General features: G+C 45.3%; 1 protein-coding gene and 1 long non-coding RNA gene across 2 annotated transcripts in view; one reads left to right on the plus strand and one right to left on the minus strand.

Annotated features, from left to right (window-relative positions):
* The window catches only part of LOC121630394 (scavenger receptor cysteine-rich type 1 protein M160-like), a 185,318-nt gene that overhangs the window by 84,836 nt on the left and 82,135 nt on the right, over positions 1-18,347 (minus strand). The gene's annotated exons all lie outside the window — the stretch shown is intronic.
* Positions 14,373-14,918, plus strand: LOC121629668. Its single transcript, XR_006008411.1, has 3 exons — positions 14,373-14,458; positions 14,748-14,806; positions 14,884-14,918. It is a non-coding gene; the product is annotated as an uncharacterized LOC121629668 (long non-coding RNA).

Consider the following 18,347-nt stretch of genomic DNA (forward strand, 5'->3'; position numbering starts at 1 on the left):
CTGGCCTGCCTGTTGTGTCCTGTGTTGGGATCTTCTTCTCTGAACCATCACACCTGAGTCAGGTGACCTGACAGCCTTGGCTGCAGGAGTTTACGCTGCATGAGCTGCTTTGTTTGCATCTCTGATCCAGTGATAAACATGCTTCCAAAGTTCTGAGAGGTTCTTGTTGGACTTCATCTGAAGCTGTGGTCTGGACCAGTACAGCTTGTTTTCCAGCAGATCAGATCAGAGCCGTGTCCTTCAGGTCAGCATAAAACATTCAGAGACGCAGACTGAACCAGAGAGACCACATTCATGACTCGGTTGAACAGTTTGCTCCTGAATCAGGTCTGATGTTTGGAGTTTTTCTCCATGAGGACACTGGCTGATGTTAACCTGGTTAACTCAGGTTCTCTCTTTCAGGTGGTCTCAGATCAGTTTTCAATAATAACTTTGTTTTAGAAAGAAATCCAACATTTCCTCTGAACCTTCTGAAGGATTCACCACGAGCTGAATGTTTCTGAACAGATGAAGCTTAAAAAATTTGGCCTGTTTTGTGCATTTTGTGAGGAACATGGTGGAGAAACAAAGTGGGAAATGAACAAAGGCGACTCCACCTGAGAGGGGGGTAACACCCCAGGAAGAACCTTAAACTGGAGACTTTTACTATAAAACAGTGTGAAATCTGAATGAAAGATGAAGGCTGGAACTTCTAGAACACAGAATAATTCAACTAAATGTTTCCAGAACTGAAGACGAGGACTGAACTATCGACCCCGATTCCAAACAAAGTGGGACATTTTTATAAAGTAAATAAATACAGAATTCAATGATTTCCAAACCTCATCAAGCCAAATTTTATTTCCAGTAGAACACGAACATATCAGATGTTGAAACAGACATTTTACTATTTAATGGAAAATATGAGCTCATTGTGAATCTGATGGCAGCAACATGTAAAAAGTAGATCCTGGACTAAACACACTGTCCTGGCGACAGGGCTGAAGGACGACACGACAGCTGGAAAAGGAACTTTGGAGGACGACCCGGAGGTCACAGCGACTGGAGACGGATCTCTGGAAGGATCCCAGAGGCCGGGCTGATAAGGGCCAGAGAGGCAGGGACCCCATTGGTGGATGGCCAGAGACCAGAGGACAGAGGAGCAGGGACTCCAGCAAGATACACAGTGAGCAGGAATCTCCTCAGAGACAGGAACCAGAGGAGGAGGAGGAGGAGCAACCTCCTCAGACTGGAACCAGAGGAGGAGGAGGAGGAGGAGGAGCAACCTCCTCAGACTGGAACCAGAGGAGGAGGAGGAGCGACGGAGGAGGAGCGACCTCCTCAGACTGGAACCAGAGGAGGAGGAGGAGCGACGGAGGAGGAGCGACCTCCTCAGACTGGAACCACAGGAGGAGGAGGAGCAACCTCCTCGGAGACAGGAACCAGAGGAGGAGGAGGAGGAGCAACCTCCTCGGAGACAGGAATCAGAGGAGGAGGAGGAGGAGGAGCAACCTCCTCGGAGACAGGAACCAGAGGAGGAGGAGGAGCAACCTCCTCAGAGACAGAAACCAGAGGAGGAGGAGGAGCAACCTCCTTGGAGACAGGAACCAGAGGAGGAGGAGGAGCAACCTCCTTGGAGACAGGAACCAGAGTTGGAGGAGGAGCGACCTCCTCGGAGACAGGAATCAGATAAGGAGGAGGAGAAGGAGGAACAACCTCCTCGGAGACAGGGACCAGAGGAGGAGGAGGAGCGACCTCCTCAGACTGGAACCAGAGGAGGAGGAGGAGCGACCTCCTCGGAGACAGGAATCAGAGGAGGAGGAGGCGCAACCTCCTCGGAGACAGGAACCAGAAGAGGAGGAGGAGGAGGAGCAACCTCCTCAGACTGAAACCAGAGGAGGAGGAGGGGGAGGAGCAACCTCCTCAGACTGAAACCAGAGGAGGAGGAGGAGGAGCAACCTCCTCTGAGACAGGAATCAGAGGAGGAGGAGGAGGAGGAGCAACCTCCTCGGAGACAGGAACCAGAGGAGGAGGAGGAGCAACCTCCTCAGAGACAGAAACCAGAGGAGGAGGAGGAGCAACCTCCTTGGAGACAGGAACCAGAGGAGGAGGAGGAGCAACCTCCTTGGAGACAGGAACCAGAGTTGGAGGAGGAGCGACCTCCTCGGAGACAGGAATCAGATAAGGAGGAGGAGAAGGAGGAACAACCTCCTCGGAGACAGGGACCAGAGGAGGAGGAGGAGCGACCTCCTCAGACTGGAACCAGAGGAGGAGGAGGAGCGACCTCCTCGGAGACAGGAATCAGAGGAGTAGGAGGCGCAACCTCCTCGGAGACAGGAACCAGAAGAGGAGGAGGAGGAGGAGCAACCTCCTTGGAGACAGGAATCAGAGGAGGAGGAGGCGCAACCTCCTCGGAGACAGGAACCAGAGGAGGAGGAGGAGCGACCTCCTCAGACTGGAACCAGAGGAGGAGGAGGAGCGACCTCCTCAGACTGGAACCAGAGGAGGAGGAGGAGCGACCTCCTCGGAGACAGGAATCAGAGGAGGAGGAGGCGCAACCTCCTCGGAGACAGGAAACAGAAGAGGAGGAGGAGGAGGAGCAGCAACCTCCTTGGAGACAGGAATCAGAGGAGGAGGAGGAGCAACCTCCTCGGAGACAGGAACCAGAGGAGGAGGAGGAGCGACCTCCTCAGACTGGAACCAGAGGAGGAGGAGGAGCGACCTCCTCGGAGACAGGAATCAGAGGAGGAGGAGGCGCAACCTCCTCAGAGACAGGAAACAGAAGAGGAGGAGGAGGAGGAGCAGCAACCTCCTTGGAGACAGGAATCAGAGGAGGAGGAGGCGCAACCTCCTCGGAGACAGGAACCAGAGGAGGAGGAGGAGCGACCTCCTCAGACTGGAACCAGAGGAGGAGGAGGAGCGACCTCCTCGGAGACAGGAATCAGAGGAGGAGGAGGAGGAGGAGCAACCTCCTTGGAGACAGGAATCAGAGGAGGAGGAGGAGGCGCAACCTCCTCGGAGACAGGAACTAGAGGAGAAGGAGGAGCGACCTCCTCAGACTGGAACCAGAGGAGGAGGAGGAGGAGCGACCTCCTCGGAGACAGGAACCAGAGGAGGAGGAGGAGCGACCTCCTCAGACTGGAACCAGAGGAGGAGGAGGAGGAGCGACCTCCTCGGAGACAGGAACCAGAAGAGGAGGAGGAGGAGGAGCAACCTCCTTGGAGACAGGAACCAGAGGAGGAGGAGGAGCGACCTCCTCAGACTGGAACCAGAGGAGGAGGAGGAGGAGCGACCTCCTCGGAGACAGGAACCAGAGGAGGAGGAGGAGGAGCAACCCCCTCGGAGACAGGAACCAGAGGAGGAGGAGGAGCAACCTCCTCAGAGACAGAAACCAGAGGAGGAGGAGGAGCAACCTCCTTGGAGACAGGAACCAGAGGAGGAGGAGGAGCAACCTCCTTGGAGACAGGAACCAGAGTTGGAGGAGGAGCGACCTCCTCGGAGACAGGAATCAGATAAGGAGGAGGAGAAGGAGGAACAACCTCCTCGGAGACAGGGACCAGAGGAGGAGGAGGAGCGACCTCCTCAGACTGGAACCAGAGGAGGAGGAGGAGCGACCTCCTCGGAGACAGGAATCAGAGGAGGAGGAGGCGCAACCTCCTCGGAGACAGGAACCAGAAGAGGAGGAGGAGGAGGAGCAACCTCCTTGGAGACAGGAATCAGAGGAGGAGGAGGCGCAACCTCCTCGGAGACAGGAACCAGAGGAGGAGGAGGAGCGACCTCCTCAGACTGGAACCAGAGGAGGAGGAGGAGCGACCTCCTCAGACTGGAACCAGAGGAGGAGGAGGAGCGACCTCCTCGGAGACAGGAATCAGAGGAGGAGGAGGCGCAACCTCCTCGGAGACAGGAAACAGAAGAGGAGGAGGAGGAGGAGCAGCAACCTCCTTGGAGACAGGAATCAGAGGAGGAGGAGGAGCAACCTCCTCGGAGACAGGAACCAGAGGAGGAGGAGGAGCGACCTCCTCAGACTGGAACCAGAGGAGGAGGAGGAGCGACCTCCTCGGAGACAGGAATCAGAGGAGGAGGAGGCGCAACCTCCTCGGAGACAGGAAACAGAAGAGGAGGAGGAGGAGGAGCAGCAACCTCCTTGGAGACAGGAATCAGAGGAGGAGGAGGCGCAACCTCCTCGGAGACAGGAACCAGAGGAGGAGGAGCGACCTCCTCCGACTGGAACCAGAGGAGGAGGAGGAGCGACCTCCTCGGAGACAGGAATCAGAGGAGGAGGAGGAGGAGGAGCAACCTCCTTGGAGACAGGAATCAGAGGAGGAGGAGGAGGCGCAACCTCCTCGGAGACAGGAACCAGAGGAGAAGGAGGAGCGACCTCCTCAGACTGGAACCAGAGGAGGAGGAGGAGGAGCGACCTCCTCGGAGACAGGAACCAGAGGAGGAGGAGGAGCGACCTCCTCAGACTGGAACCAGAGGAGGAGGAGGAGGAGGAGCGACCTCCTCGGAGACAGGAACCAGAAGAGGAGGAGGAGGAGGAGCAACCTCCTTGGAGACAGGAACCAGAGGAGGAGGAGGAGCGACCTCCTCAGACTGGAACCAGAGGAGGAGGAGGAGGAGCGACCTCCTCAGACTGGAACCAGAGGAGGAGGAGGAGGAGGAGCGACCTCCTCGGAGACAGGAATCAGAGGAGGAGGAGGAGGAGCAACCTCCTCGGATACAGGAATCAGAGGAGGAGGAGGAGGAGGAGCAACCTCTTCGGAGACAGGAACCAGAGGAGGAGGAGGCGCAACCTCCTCGTAGACAGGAATTAGAAGAGGAGGAGGAGGATCAACCTCCTCTGAGACAGGAATCAGAGGAGGAGGAGGAGCAACCTCCTCGGAGACAGGAACCAGAGGAGGAGGAGGAGGAGCGTCCTTTCCAGGGCTTTTCTTTGCATAATGGAGCTTTAACCTGCATTTGTGGGTTTCAGGGTGAACTGTGTTCACAGTGATTTCTGGAAGAGAATCATGTCTGCTTTTAATGCAGAAGATCACCAGCATCCAGCATTGTCCCATGAACACAGAGATTCCTCCTGAAAACGTTGATGAAATGTACTGTAGATGGTGGATCTTTAAAGTTTTTACAATTTTACATTGAGGAACATTTTACTGAAATTGTTCCACAGTTTTAAGCCAGTTTGTCTCAGATTGGTGAACCTCTGTCCATCTTTCCATCTCAGAGACTCTGCCTCTCTGAAATGCTCCTTTTATATCCAGTCATGTTCCTGACCTGTTTCCAGGTAACCTCTCAGTTTAAAGATTTATGTTCTGTGGGAATAAAAGAACTTTTTCTGGTTTTGTGGTGTTTTATTAAAACAGATTATTCTCGACTTATTTAACCAGCACAGTTGACATTTGATGTTTCTGGAAACTTAAATTCAGAGTCTCACATCTACTTATAACTCGTGAGTTTTTATCAACCACACAGGAAACTAAACTCTTTAATCTGATCCGAGCATATCAGTTTATTTTGGTCGCCATGGTTACACATCTACAACCACGATCTGTGAAGTGACAGCAGTTTCTTATCAAGACAATTTAACAGAGAAGTTCAAAGAAAGTTTATCTTTAAAGGAGGAAAGCTGAAAAATAATGAGGTTAAAACATGTAGAGACTCTGCAGACTACATATATGTATATACAGGTATATTAACCTGACGGCCAGGAAAGCTCACCTGATGATGTCATCACATCTGTTTTTACTCCAGCTTTTCACAGATGAGTGTGTACCAACACACACCATCCTCTTTGTTTCAGCTTCAGTTTGATCCCAAAATGTCAGCAGATGATGGAAACTGGCAAACCTTAAATAGAAAAGAATCATTAGCTGTGATTAATCCAGCCAGGTAGGTAGATAATAAATTATTTAATGAATGTCCCACAGCACATAATCTGTTTAAAAGTAATTGAAAATAATAAAGTAGAAAAATAGTGGAAGTTGCTAAAGAAAATCCAAAAGTTAAGTTTGAGGAATATGAATGAATGAATGAATGAAGAATGAAGATTTATTTGTCATTATACACAGTGCAGAACACAGGTACAACGAAATTGTTTCCAGTACAACCAGTCCAAGACTAGACAGCAACAACATGTAGACACAACAGGAACAGGCATACTGAGGCAGCAGCCACTTACAGCGCGCCTATAGTAGATATAGAAGGAAAAGATAACATTAGGGGAATAAGATCTGCTGGAGAGGATAAAAAAGGCATCTCCACACTGGGCCTAAGGGCCCATTATTGAGATGCAAAACACTCCTCAGTACATACAGAACATAACTCAGACAATCACAACATCAGAAACACGTGGCGGGGGGGGAGGGGGGGGATCTCCCATCACAGCAAGTGCAGACGCAGCTACATTCTCAGAGCGCGTCCAATGAACCCACTGCCCGGGAGTGGAAGGAGGTGGAAGGACAGCAAGGCAGTGAATAACGGGGAGGTGTATCTGTAGTGGTGTACTTGAGTGTGGTGCGTGTGTGTGCGTAGAAGTGAGCATATGAACTTTGCCCCAGTTCTCCCTCCCAGTCTCTGCCACCTGATGATAGTGGGGCATCCTTGAGGGCTGATCCAGGTTGAAGTCCATCGCCCGTGAAGAGGGTGAGGGGAGGGTGGGGGACTGAGCGTCCATCAACAAAACATTCTAGGGAGCTTTCAGCCAGCCATCCAAGGCCAGCACAGGGAGCCAAATTTGATAACAGCATTTGTTTTGGTTCAGGCCAGAGCTGTTTCGTCTGCCTTGAGTCTCTCAGTGGTCCCACTGGCGACTCCAATCATCCGAATTGTGGGTCAATTTCCATCCAGCCGAGCTGACAACTTCTCCAAGTTGGTGACCACCTCACGTACAAGCCCAGAAAGCGCAACCAGTTTGCCATCCAGAACTGGAATAGCCTCCAGTTTACGATTCAGCTCCTGTACCGCCACAGCCTGATTGTTCGTAGCTCGGCACACACCAGCACAGAAATCCGGCAGCTTGCCAGTGACTGCCGACAGTGTCCGAATTTTGCGATATGCCAGGAAACCGCCCGCTCCAAACAGCAGAAACCCAGTTATCATGAAACCGAATGTATAGATGTCCTCAGCGTCCTCAACAGAAAGAATCGACAGACACATGACTTTCCACACTCCCCAGGAATCCATCACATATCCAGCCGAAAACGTTCCGCCAGGGCAAGCAGGCTCCCCCACGCCTGTTTTCCGGTTCGAATAAATTTGGTCGATTGCATTTAGGGACCAGCTGATCAGATCCATATCCAAGATTTAGTTTTGGAAGGAAAATGCAGAGAGAGGCTCAGAGATGACAGGACAGTAGCAGGGCAGAGTGAGAGGGAGGGAGAAAAAAAAAAGCGTCTGCCTCGGTTGAGAGCCGGAAGTGATATATATATATACAAATTCATAAATCACACTAAATCGTCATCTAAAAGAAAAATCATTGCAGGAAAAAGGCTCCTAGATTATTTTTCTCTTTAAAGAGTATGGGTGGGATATTAAATAAAACAGCAAACACTTAATACATATTATTCTTTTTCTGTTTGTATACTTTTATTTATTTTTCTTTCATCACCAGACCTCAGTGTCATGGATCATTTCTCACTTTACAAACCGTTTGTATAAATAGACATATATATACTGTCTCCCTCTGGTGGACACACCCTGTAACTACATTTTCAAACCCACATCAGAGTCAATATGTTAGACAATTAGAAAAAACTGAAACTGTGTTTGATCCACGAAGTATTTGATCTCATCGAGTTAACCAGTTTATTATTTATCTAACAGCAAAGAAATAAAGTTTAAAGCCAAAACAAATGATGCAGTCAGGAATGTATTTAACTAGAAAATTTCAAAGAAATTTTGATGGGTGCCAATGCGCCGGTTGCCCCGCCGCCCCCCTGGTGTGGCCACCGCGCGGCCGCCGCGAGGGAGCCAGCCGGCGCGAGGGGGACGGCGCGAGACGGAGGCAAACCCGCCCGCGAATGCGATGCCGTTAAACATCCCGTACGGCCACCAGGTGGCGCCGCAGTCGCCGCGCGTGCACGAGCGCCCTCAGATCGGTTGTCAGATGAAAACTGCCAAACATCAGCGTGATCGGGAAATCTGCAGAAATCAGGCGGCCACTAGGTGGCGCTGTAGTCATTGTTCATGTGCAGAAATGTTTACATAGGGACTTTTAATAAAACTGCCAAGTTTCAAGTTCTTTACGCCACCCTGTCCAGAGTTAGAGTCACTTCATTTTAGCGGCGGGGGGTTGGGGTGGGGGGACATCTAGATGTGTCCAGGATAGAAAAGTGACAGAGAAAAAAAAAGTTTAATCTCAGCATGATTGCAAAATCTGCAGATTGACAGGTATAAAAGGGCTAAACAGTGGCTCTTTGCAATGACAGCAGCTGCTTCCATGGCAACCATGCCCCCACCCTTTCCCCCAATCAGCAGACAGGCAGGCTCAGGTTACACATACACACAGAGCACTGTGAAATCACTGTGTGCAAGCCTCCAAAACTTGTTGCTGCTGAAAGCAAACCGTAATACATATCAAAATAATTCTTTCACCGTTGCGTGCAGGAGGCTTTGAGGAACACGAGGATATAAGTCTGGTCACTGTACTGCAAACAGAACTTAAATGGCAGCAGTTTTAAAAATGGTTGCATCTCAGCAGAGTCAATGGAGATTTTGCATGGGGAGAGAAAACTTTGTGTCTTTCCAAGCTCTGTAGCTCCAAATCTGTACGTCCTAGCCCAAAATGAGCTCCTGATAAATTGAAGCCAACAAAAAAACCTACGTTTTGATGTAAAAATTGTGTCTGTAGAGCAAAAACTCTGGCCGTGTGAGAACTTTGTTTATGCATGTCTTTTTGAAGCAAAAGCTTGAGTGAGGCAGAGGGAGAGGATTTTGGCAGTTTTTGCTAAAACTTCAACAGTGATTGTGAATAAACTATAATAGATATGAAACTGCCCTTCAGACCAGTAATAGATTTATCTTTCGTGACCCGTTTAAACTTTGAGTGGTGTTTCTGGGTGAATGTATGGCTGAGCTGTAGGCTTCCAAAGTGACCTATGTTTTTGGGCTGATCTGACCAAAATCCCATTCATTCCTATGGGACCGAAAATCGCGGTTTATTGCGATTTACTCGAGAACCGCCAGACTTTTGTACAAGAAAAGTCATACCACACATGTCCCGATCGAGACGCACAGTTTGATGTAACTTTTGTGGGGGTAGAGTGAAAGCTGTAGGAGGAGATAGCCGCCAAAGTTTTGAGCGGACAAAAAAAGGCAATAGCAATATGTTGCCAATGCCTTACAGCATTGGCACCCATAATTATATCTACATATATTAGCAGAGCTCTGTGTTTCTTGCTGCCCTCTGCTGTTCAAAGATCGTTACTACAATGGCTTCTATGTACAGATAGTTAAAGACAATACTTTCTATACTTTTTCAAAATAAAATGTAAAAGATATTATTATTTGTTCACTTATTGATTTATTCACCAAACATTTGTCTGTATAATAGAATGCAAAATAGAGAATTCCAAATGTATCTACTGCATAGAAAAGTGTGTTAGAAGTCAAGCAAAGTAAATGAATCATGGGCAGGGAAAAGGACGACTGATTGAATGGACACAGGAATAAATGTTTTCTTATAAACGTTGTTTCTTAAAATCTCAAGAGAAAGAACTTCCTCTATATACTGTTGGACAAAAAATAAATTTAAAAATGGAAGAAAAAGGCTCCTAGATTATATTTCTCATTAAGGACTGCTGGTGGAATATTACTTTAAAAGGCTAAATTTTGTTAACTAGAAAAATTAATTTTATTTTTTACCAGTGTATAAACCTTTTTTTCCTCATTACTTGAAGTACAAGTATAACTACTTATTTCTGACTTTATACACAGTTTTTAATACATAAACATATATGCAGTCTCCCTCTGGTGGACAAAACCTGTAACTACACTTTCACAGCCTTCAGCCTCAGCACAGGTTCCCCACTTGGCTGGGTGCTGAGTCCCCTGCTACACCCTCTACACCCATGACCCCCACCCACCACAGTAACAGCATCGTCACATTTGCAGGTGGTGGGCCTCATCTTGAGGGGGGATGAGACCACCTACAGGGACGAGATGGAGCGAATGACTGTGTGGTGTAGGAACAACAATCTGCTGCTCTACACCTCCAAACAAGGAGGTCATTATTTACACCAAAAGAACTCCACAGTTCCTGCTGTCTTAAAAAAAACAAGGACAATTTCCACCCTGGACACTCTGAGCTGCTGCCGTCACACAGACGTTACAGGACAATAAAGACCAGAACCAACTGATTCAGAACCAGTTTTTATCCAGCTGCAGTCACCACACTCAGTACTGGAAACACATCTAATGGCAACATGTTTTATAAGCATCAGTACAATAACAGAACATATGCTGGTGTGTTTTTTAGGGTTTTTTTTTTTTTAATCCGTTTGTTTCTGCTGCTTTTATTTCTACGTTTTGTATCAGTTTTATATATGATGTATTGACTGGATGATACTTTTACATAATATTTCACACATAAAACCAAATGACAAAAAGCAGGAGGAAATTTTAAAGTTGTTTATCTTATTTGATTTGTTGATGGCTGTTCATGTTTCCTCCTGATACAGTTTTTAAAATTTGTATCGTGTTGAGTTTTTATTATACAGTGATTATTCTGATTATTTTAAATTTTGTACAAATACCCTAATTTAGAAAAAAGAAAACTAAAACTAATAACAACTAAAATAAAACTAAGTATTTTCAAAAAACAAAAACTAGTAAAAACAAGAGAATCTGCTCTAAAAACTAATTAAAAGTGAAATTGAAAACAAAAAGTCCAAACGAAATAAAAACTAAAACTAATGAAAAATCCAAAACTATTATAACCTTGGATGGGTGTAGAGTTTGGATGGAGGAGTCGATCCTCAGTTATCTCACGTTCTGATATGTCGTTAAAGTTCACAAAGAAATTCAGAGGCATTAGACGGAGGTCTGATCGAAGTGATGAGATTAGAAGCAGTTTGAATATGATGAGTGGGAGAGAGAAACAACATGGCTGCAGGAGTGAAGCTCGGGAGTGTGTTTGTTATGGAGACAGAGAGTCTGGACTCCAGCTGTCCACCGGTGAAGATGTGTTAATGGTTGCAGGTCAGGAAAAACTCTGAAGCTTTAGATTCTCAGATGAGAAGAGCTTTAAATAATAAAAATGTTAGTTTGTCCCCTTTATTTAAGACTTAACAGAAGACTAAACTGTTATCAGCTAACAGGAGGAAAAACTAAGAGAAATGACATCTTTCAAGTTTCCATCCACACCAGTCAGTGCTGGATTTTAACAACGCGATGAGACTTAGAAAACTTTATTAGTCCCACCAGGAACAATTATTTTGAGCAGCACAACAACACACAACACATAAAAAAACAAAGATGAATAGCCCGGTTTGTTTTAGAAAAGGATAAAACATAGTGACGTCCTGAAGGCAAGAAGGAAAACTCATTTTTTAAAGCATGACCAGATGATCACATCAGCTTTCTGGACAATCTGATTATTGCAGGACGAAGCCCGGTCCCTCTGCTGCAGTCCGATGATTATAGAACAAATTCTCTCAATACGGTTGAGACTGTTCTTGTCTTTGAGAGTGAGGCAGGCATACAGCAGATAAATGAGAAACCAGGAGCTTCTCCATGAAAGCCTGATAGAAGCTACACATGATGATGGGCCTGACTGAAAACCAGTTCAGTTTCCTCCAGAGGTCGATTCTTTGTGGTCCCCGCTCAGAGCAGCTGCAGTGTTGACATCAAACTTAAGTTGGTTGTCTAAGAAAGTACCAAGGTACTTACAGGAGGAAACAAGTTCAACGCCCTCGTTATGAAAAGTACTGTCACGCTGCACATTTTTAATGAAATGAAGAGAAAATGAATTTCCAACACGCTGCTTGTTGAGATGAGAGCGCCATCTTGTGAGGAAAGCCCTGTCTCACCGCCGCCTGCTACCCGACCAGGAGTCAAACAAACACTAGACTGGATATTGACCCTGACATGTTACCTGTATTCACATCTGGAACATCAGGCATTAAAACAGCTTTCTTCAGTAAAAGTCGCTGCACGTTTAGAAAACCACTAATTACTGAATAATCCACAGAGACACTGAGACGAAGTGGAAGACTGTAGATTTAGTCTGAGCATCATTAGGACTTTAAACTCAGTCATAAAAACCTGTTGGGATGTGCATTTCTCCTCATATGCAGCCCAGCTGCCACTGTTTCCCTCGGGGTTACAGCTTTGTGGAGGCTGAACTTATCACACCTCATGCATTTGTAAAACCAGTGACCACAGAATTAACATCTATTTCTGACTCGACGTGTTGTCTGGTAACAAACAGGAAAAATGGAAATAAAAACTTTATTAGGAATTCAAAGCAACAGTTGACTCTGGTTTTACACTGTAAAAGTTTTATAATAGTAAATATTAACAGAAAATAGCAGTATGTGCTGCACACGGCCATTCTCTCTGGAAATAGAGATGAAATATTTTGGTTGTGTTAGACCTAAAAGCATGAAGAGAAATTGGCTTTAAAACAGTCCACGTGTGTAGGACATAACTAACGGTGTCAACTATGTTGAGCAAATTCCTGTTAACTGCACAAATATTATTTTAATCTTGGAAAACTTTCCTCTGCATCCAAACCATTAAATGTGTGCGCACGCATTGCCTGATGCACACATCAGGTGCATGTGGAGGTTTGAGAATCCTTTCACACCTCCAGACTCCTCACAGATCCACAAGTACATGATGTGTTTAAGTGCAGGTGGAAAGCTGGGTCGTCTGTAATTTTCTTTCTGTAGTTATTTCTATGTGGGATGACGGAGGAGTTCATCCCACCTAGATTATAAGAGATACGTGTATTCTATAACAGCCATGTGCTTTCTGACTGAGTGCATGCTTTATGTTAATTGTCCCAGTTTTAGGACACATCCCACCAAGTTTAACAACACTGAAAAACACCTTGTGTTTGTGGAACTGTGAGGAGGCCCGAAGTGTCCAAGGAGTCTTAAAACTTTACGTGCACACGCAAGCTGATCCATGCACGTCAGGAAGCTTTTTGTATTCAAACTGACCACATCTGTGAGGTTGGGGGTAAAAATTTGTTTGTGATGTGTGTATGTATAAAGTTATTTTACACATGTTTAGAACTGCTTGATGGCTGCAACCAGTACGAAACAAATTTCTCTCCGTGTGAAAGTCCTGGATGCTGAAGAAGGGGAGATGATGCTGCTGTTCCTGTGCACATACGTGAGCTCGCCCTGCAGACCAGCAGAGGTCCTGCACCCCTCCCAGTCTGGACAAGTAGTATTATTTTTTTTATCTCGAGTGTTCCACTTATTAAACATTTGTTTCACACTCATTTGTTCAGGTTAATGTGATGCGTCATTGTTGTAGAAGAAATTACAAAGAGTCTGGGATGAGTAAAAGTATATAAGGTTTATTACAGGAGAAGTATAAAAATACAGGCAATACTTGCAAGTTCCAGAGCTGTCTTGCTGACCCCAGGAGCCGACAAGAGGACTCTGCCTTCCTACATTTTAGGAATCAGTTTTATTCAACCTGATCCAAGAAGCTGAAGGCCAGTCTCTGAAGGAAAGGAGAGACTGTGAGGCGCCGCTCTCTTATTGTCTCGCCCAAACAGGCGACTGTTCGTATCTAGCAGCTGCCCATCAGTCTCAACTTTTCCCCAAATCACGAGTCTGGAAGAAAAGTGGTCAGCTTGACCTCACACAAGAACACACCAGGAGAATAATAACTTCAATGTTCTATATAAGGAAAATACACATTATGAAATGTAATTGAGGATAATAAATGAATAAATGTATCGTATGAATAAAAGAATGATTACACTTGTTATTGTTATATAAGTAAATATGATCGATTACCATATGCATTAAAATTACTTCCACAGTCACCCATGTGTGTGTGTTTTTAATATGCAGGTGCAACCCAACAGGCAGCAAATGAAGATGAAATATAAAAAAAAAAACGGGTGAAGTATAATGTCATTGTCGTTTTGCCTTTTCTACCCAATTAAACAGCATTCGGTAGCTACAATCAACATGTGATCTAGTTAATTGAAATTTTCTAATTAGAAAAAAGGTTTTCTTTTGTTTTTTTTAAAGCTATCTCAACACTGTTAACCAATATTTAATATTGTCCACTTTGAAACAAACCCTCGTCTTTATACATAGCTTACTAGATGTTTAAAATGTTACCTTCATTATAGCCAATAGAAAAAGGCTGAGGGATGAAAAACAGGGGCCACCACCATTCAGAGGCTGAGGAGATGGCCTCAGTCAGCACAGTGGACGTCCTACTGCAGAGGGAATATGTGGAGGAAGCTCATCTGACCCAACCAGCCCCCAGGACACAAGGGCCTACATAAGAGGTTAGTTCTTCAGATTAATGATATATGTACATTCATCCTTTTTTCCAGTGTTAATTCAGTGACGCACACCCATCCATCTTAGACACAGTGTGGCTGATCTTCTTGTAGCAGAACAGTTCTTTGTGACTGATGGTAGTTTCTTTTTATTCTAAGTTTCTATTTTAAGGTAACTCAGAGTTGTATGTTTGATGAATTGTGATGTGTTGTTAAAACTAGATTCTAATTAGGCTGGGCACTTTTCCTATGTGAAGTTATAATTTTAACTGTTTTAATCTACATTTTCTACCAGTTGCAGATGGTGTAATCTGTCTGGTGGAGCCCTCTGCCATAACAGACCTCCATGTAGCTGTAAGTACTCTTCATACTGCCCAGATTTTTAATAATGGGTGGGATTAGAACATGCATTCATTTAATTTGCATAACAGGAGGATGCAGACGCCTTGTCAGCTGCCACAGAGCGGGAGGGTTGAGAGGCCTATAAGCAAGGCCGATGTATTTGTACAGCACATTTCATATACAAGACCATTCAAAGTGCTTTACATAAAACATTACAGCAGAGTGTAGAAATCAGTACAAGTGCATTAAAAAAACAAAGAATAAAAGAAATAAAATTAATTAAATAAAAGCAGAAAGAAAAAGCTAAAATAAAACAGAAGATAGTATTAAAACATGATCAAGTTTAAAGATTCCAGCTTAAAGGATTATAGATTTTAGAGGTTTTACAACTTTAAAATAACATCTTTCAGTTAATCATTGTGTGGTGCTATAATACAACTTGCACTTTTTTTTCTTTAACAGATAAATGTTGGAAGTGACACTGGGGAGGCGATGGGTCACTCAAAAGGATGGTGGCATATTGTGTCTCTGACTGCTCTTCCATCTTGTTCATCAGCGGGGGGGTCAGGATGTTCATTATCAGCTGTATTCAGTGCCTGAGTCGGACGTTGTTCTCCTCTCATTGTGGCAGTGTTGTGGAGAATGACACATGCTACAATAATGTCACATGCCCTATCTGGGGAGACTCTGAGCCTACAAAGGCACTGGAAGTGGGCCTTAAGCATCCCAATAGTCATCTCTACCCTGGCTGGAATCCTGCAGTGAACCAAGTTGTAACGATGCTGCGGGCCGGGCTCAGGATCAGGGTAAGGGGTCAGCAAATAAGGCTGGTAGAGGTACCCTCTGTCACCCAGCAGGTAACCATCAAGCTCCTATAACAGACCTGCAAACTTGTTGCTCTTCGGTGACAATTGTCGTTTACTTGGTCAAATGGGTCATTCACGTTAATCGCTTAGAACTGGAGAGATTTTTGGGGGGGGGGATGATGATGATTCAGGGCCACGGTAGAGCCTCGGCTGAGCTGACAGTTGGTTGCGTGTCGGCTGTAAAACTCATCAGGACATGAGAGGAGCTGCTTAGAGGTTTTCCTCTGCTTCCTGAGCTCCAGTCGGCCCTCCTTCAGCTGCAGCCACACCGAGGTTTAACTCAACCAGCTCCATGTTCTCCTGTCTGCTCCACTTCTGCCCCCTGCTGGCCTGGAGAAACATGACAGCACATCACTCATCTCTTCAGTTTCCAAGCTGACTGCTTCATTCTCAGCTACAGATGTGTTCATACCCGGCAGTAGAAACACAGGACGGTGATGAGCAGCAGCAGAGTCAGAGGCAGGACCACCACTTTGATGAGAAGAACTGTTGGATGTGCTGGACCTGATCAAACACATTCACAAAAACACAATTACAATATTTCAATATCATGTCTGTAATATTTCTGGATTAAACAGTTTCCTTTCTGTCTTGGTTTGTGGGATCTGAGTTTTTATTCTTGGGCAGAACCATGAGAACCAGCGACTCCAGAAACTAAAGAAACTGGTTAAAATGTCCTGATCTGTGTGGAGATGAATCCAGAACCTCTGGAGCTGATTGTAAACAGTAAAATGTTTCCCAAACAAACGTTCGTCTCTCCCTCTGAAATGTTGATCAGCTTGGTCTCCATCAGCTGTTTGGAGTGTATGAAGCAGTGTGTGTGGTGAGCAGGTGACGCTGTAGGCGACGTTCCACATGGCTGGAATAACAAGAGCTGTGGTCCAGAACCAGGACATGAGGAGAGAAGCCTGCAGGAGTTCTGATCATTACTTCGTGTCAGACATGTTTGTTCTAAAGCCTCATTTCCACCAACAGGTTCGGGTCCGGACGGGACAGTTAGGATGGGACCATAATCTCTTTGCGTTCCCACAGCCAACCGTAACCTTACCTGAGAGGTGGAGTATCAGCTGGATAGCAGTAGATGCCTCAGCTACGTAAAAGCATGACGCCATCGCAGCGCCTTCCTTAAAGTAGAACCAAAACAGACTCAGAAACAAAGGAGGAGGATGGAGATCATCCAACAGTTGTATTCTTTCCTCTTGGCAGTACTTCGTAACGTTATTTTAAACAGAGATTTAATAGATAAAAAGAAAATCTGTTGCTATAAACAAGGAGTCTTTCCTGCTTGTTTTTATGCCAGGTCACACAGGAAGTGACTTTTTTTTTCCAACCAGATTGCAGTGTGTCAGACGTCACCCTGTTAGGTCGGGTCGGTTAGATTAGCACCTCAATAAAAGGGTCCCAATGAAGTAGGATGGGTCGGGTTGGGTATTAGAGTTCCCTTCCCAGTTTTCGCATGTGGAAACACAAAAAAATGCATCCTGACTCCCGACCCGCCCCCGTCGGTGGAAATGGGGCTTAAGGAATCAATAAACTACGGCTCATCTTTTCCTGCAGGTTTCATGTTAGCTTCATGTGAAATGTGCTGTTGATGCATCAGCCTGGAAACTTCCAAACCAGCGTTGTGTAACGTGATGAACAAACGTGTTTTAGTCCAAAATATCACTTTTTCTGAGCCCTCACCAAATAATGTTGGTCCTAAACCTAACCAAAGACCAAGTCGGTGGTTGTTGGACATGTTTATGTTAGAAATCAGAAGTTTTTCTCTTTAAATAATCTGACTTGATGTTATAAGAGATTTTAACACTGTGAGTGTTACACTCTGTAAAGAGGAATAATGCAGAACAAGTCCAGTGTTGTAATGCAGTTTTTCACAGGAACATTTTCAACAACACATCACATTATCACACAAAGAGATTACACAATGAACTAAATTACAACTTAATGCTAGCTGCCAAGATCTCTGTGCAAACACAGACCTAAATGGGTACTGTACCCTCAGTACAGGTAAACTACATTACTACAGTAACGTTTACAAGCAAGCATATGCATGAAAATATTCTGACAACTAACAGTTACTACAGCCAGACTGATGCCTTCCACCTTTAAACTATTAACATTACTATTTTAACAATACAGAAATATAGAACAGATCACAATGATTTATAAAACATCTTCTCTGAGTGCTGAACATTACACACAAACAGTACAGTCATTGCTACTGCAGCGCTGCTTCCTCCCTGTGATGCAACTAGAAAGAAAACTATGGTGAGTAAAACTTAAACCAAACCTATAGAACACTTACTATAAACAGGCTTTACCTCAGTTTATTTACTTCACAGAGAACATAAATACAGGCATAAAAATGCATCAATAAGTAAAGATTTAACCTGTAAAGGGAATATTGTAGAACAGATGTTACTGCTGTCACATCCAGTGTTGTGATGGACAAGCAGGAGCAACATGTTTCCCTCCACTAACTCAGGCATCATCCGTTCAGACACCATCAACAGATAAAACTCCAAAACCACAAGCTTTGAGGAAAATACTCCGTCAAAACTAATGTGCAATAAAAATAAACTAAATAACATTCACATACTGGCATTTTCGACATGTTAGTGTTCTAATGCATCTTTATAGCTTTACAACTCAAGACCAGAGTAGTCGATCATAGATCCCTCTCTCAG

This window comes from Melanotaenia boesemani, chromosome 19 (genome assembly GCF_017639745.1).
Source record: "Melanotaenia boesemani isolate fMelBoe1 chromosome 19, fMelBoe1.pri, whole genome shotgun sequence".
Classification (NCBI taxonomy): domain Eukaryota; kingdom Metazoa; phylum Chordata; class Actinopteri; order Atheriniformes; family Melanotaeniidae; genus Melanotaenia; species Melanotaenia boesemani.